This window comes from Solanum lycopersicum, chromosome 4 (genome assembly GCF_036512215.1).
Source record: "Solanum lycopersicum chromosome 4, SLM_r2.1".
NCBI lineage: Eukaryota > Viridiplantae > Streptophyta > Magnoliopsida > Solanales > Solanaceae > Solanum > Solanum lycopersicum.
The window spans coordinates 24,919,184-24,922,310 of record NC_090803.1 but is presented as its reverse complement, the minus strand read 5'-3'; the positions used below and the strand labels follow the sequence as shown (position 1 = coordinate 24,922,310).

The 3,127-nt window shown below is 30.6% G+C and overlaps 1 long non-coding RNA gene across 1 annotated transcript; it reads left to right on the top strand.

The window, feature by feature from the left end:
* The first annotated feature begins 546 nt into the window (after positions 1–546).
* On the top strand, positions 547–2,288 carry LOC138347898 (uncharacterized). Its single transcript, XR_011220459.1, has 2 exons — positions 547–843; positions 1,229–2,288. It is a non-coding gene; the product is annotated as an uncharacterized lncRNA (long non-coding RNA).
* Positions 2,289–3,127: the final 839 nt, after the last annotated feature.

Sequence of the window (3,127 nt, the reverse complement as noted above, 5' to 3'; positions counted from 1 at the left end):
TTTAAAAAAAGAAATTCATACCTCTGAGGCTTTTAAAGTCTTTACTTGAACTGGCAGAGACTCATGCTGATAACGTGTTATAAAATCAAGATTATAAGAATAAGACAAGAGAAGTAGATGTACGAGAAGACTTTCTTTTTTTTCAAGTATATGTAAGTTTCATATGTATATATTACAATAGTGAATGAACAAATATATTTATAGAGTGAGAAATCACTCTTAAGGTGATCATATTAAGTATCATAATAAATAGATACATTGTTATCTAAAAACGTTCATGTAACCTAGTGAATATGAATGGTTGTTCATGTATTAACTTTATGACTATCCACTTATTCAATAGATTTATAACAGAATTCTAATTTATTTTGAAAAACTTAACCTTATTTAAATAGGAAAGTAATTGGAGTTGTAATTTTATTTTTGGAAAAGTCAACCATGTTCGAATAAATTTACAAACCTTATTCACTTTTTTTTTTTTTTTTTTGCTTTAAAAACTCAATACCCCTTCCTTTTTAAATTATTTTCCTACTATAACAGATATTTACAGTAATTCTACAATGGATAGTATTTCTCATTTACTATCACTACAGGAGGGATGTATATGATTTGCATCATGCCATATTGGGTGAGTTTTGTTTGATGTTTATTTAGGAAAAAATTATTTTTATATTGTTTGATTTTAATTGTAGTTGATACTAAGATATTGATGACTTTTTTCTTGTAAATCTAGGCATCTTGTATTCCGTTCTAGTGATTGCAGTAATCACCGATATCATCAAATATGCTGTTGGTCGTCTACGCCCAAAAATCTTCTATAGGTGCTTCCCCGATAGATTTGAGGTATGTCTCCTTCTTATGGCTTGAACTTTGGATATTCTTTCATGTACTCCAAAATATGATCCAACTCAAAAGGTCTGTTGTTGAACCTGTAAGTGGATACTAAGGTCTGTGCTAGGCGCAAAAATTCAACTTTTACTTTTTATGGCAATGGGGGTAATTGGAAAGACACAGCTTAAGAGTTCGAGAGTTCATGAGATTGTATTGGCTTGCTTTCATCATAGGTCAATATTTCTCTATGTGTTGTCTGAGAACATATAAATAGTGTTCATTTTTCTTCTTTTATACTATGTGTGTGTTATTCTGAGTATATCATAACATAACAGTCAACTCGAAAAGTTTGACATACAAATTGTGCATTAAGATACCTTTTTCAATTCATATGCAGGCCTTTCAACCTAATGGGGATGTTAATTGTCATGGAGATCCTAAAGTTGTGAAAGAAGGATATAAAAGCTTTACCAGTGGACGTACCTCATGTTAGTAGTGTTAGTTTATTCTGTAGTATCTTCGTTTTTGTTTGTTTTCTTCTTGTTTATAAGTTTACGCTTGTCAAACTTTAGGGTCATTTGCTGCAGAACTCTGTATTGTTCTGCTTGCTTTACTCTTTGCTGCATTAGTCGGAATTTCTCGGATCGATGACTATTGGCATCACTGGACAGATTTATTCACTGGATCCATTATAGGTTGGTTCAACATTACTATCCAGTGCTAGAATTGATTCACTACTTTGATAAGTTTTGAAACTAAAATTGCTTGTAGCTGGCCTTCAAATGAACTAATAATAGTGTGAAAAAACTTTACACTGTCAATGCTCACGCCTTTTAATTATCGAATTCTGACTACTCTATTAAGAGAAATAGAGTAGCTAAACATCTCATTATTTTTTTTATACAGGAAGCGTGGTTGCCTCTTTATGCTACCTGCTTTTCTTTCCATTACCCTCATGATATCAACGATACAATCTCAAGTCTCCGAGAAGAAAATGAATCTCTTAGTTCAATGTCAACGATACTAGTTATTTTCTAAATATTGTTCAATTGTCCATGATAACAGGGTGGGCACCTCAAAATGAGAGAACATATTGAATTGCTACATCAATAGGAAGTGACACTGTGTAATGCAACATGAGTACAACAGGCAACCCTCATTTTCCTGGCATGAACAGTAATGCAAGATGTTCAAGGAGATACTGAATTCAGATTTCCAAAGCCTCGTCGAAAGAGCAAATATATGATCTACACCTTTGTACTCTTCTTTTAGTTTAGTCCGGCTTATGTCTGAAGCCATATCTATATATCAAAAGAGTTGTACAATATAGAAGGAACAATGTTCATTACCTCCTCATTTACTATGGGGTGAAAGAAAAGGCCCAAACTCTTAAGAAACGGTCATTTGTATCTACTTCTAAACTAGATGAAAGAGATTACTCTTAGGGTTCGAAAGAATTAAGGCGTCATAAGCTTACAATTGTAAATAATGTCGGAATAAATCAAATATCAAAAAATATAATATTTTTATATAATTTAGTCAATTGACCTATATTAAAAAAGGTAACATAAAGAAAATATTGAAATTGTTTTGAGAGAAAATCTTTGTTAAACAAAACTCTTAAATGATTATATTAGGAAATCAGAATGTTATTATGTTCTTTTGGTAAGAGGAGTGGTATTCTACTTTTTTAGAGTTTCAAATTTGTCCTTTTTTTTTTTTATTTCAGAGAAAAGTAAAATCAATAATGATAATGCTAATATAATAAGAAATCAGGACAAAACATTACTATCTAGATACATATTAAGATCACTAAAGAAAAAACAGCTTCTTGCCGGAGCAAGGGCACAAGCTATCTGTTGGCTTCTCTAAGGCAATTTCAATATGCTGAAAATTAGTTAATGCACAACTTTTTATATGTGATGCTTATAAGAACTTCCAAGCGGGCTGAAATAGGGTAAAAAGAGAGTCAAAATCTAAACCATTCATTTCTTATTTAATTTTAATTAACTTATTTATTATTTAAAATTTTTACTACTTAATAAAATTATTATTTTGTTGTATAATGAGAGAAAAATATAAGAATACTAAACATGAAAGGAAGACAAATGATATGGAAATCGAATACAAAGAGTATGATTTCAGTCCTGTTTAGATGTGTCTTTCACGAGAGTGAAGAATACACTTTTATCGGATGAACATTTCATTCACTTACTACCTATAAAAATGTGTTAGTACTATATTTAAGATATATAGTAAATAGATATTTGTACGTCGGAGAGTTAATTAAATGAAT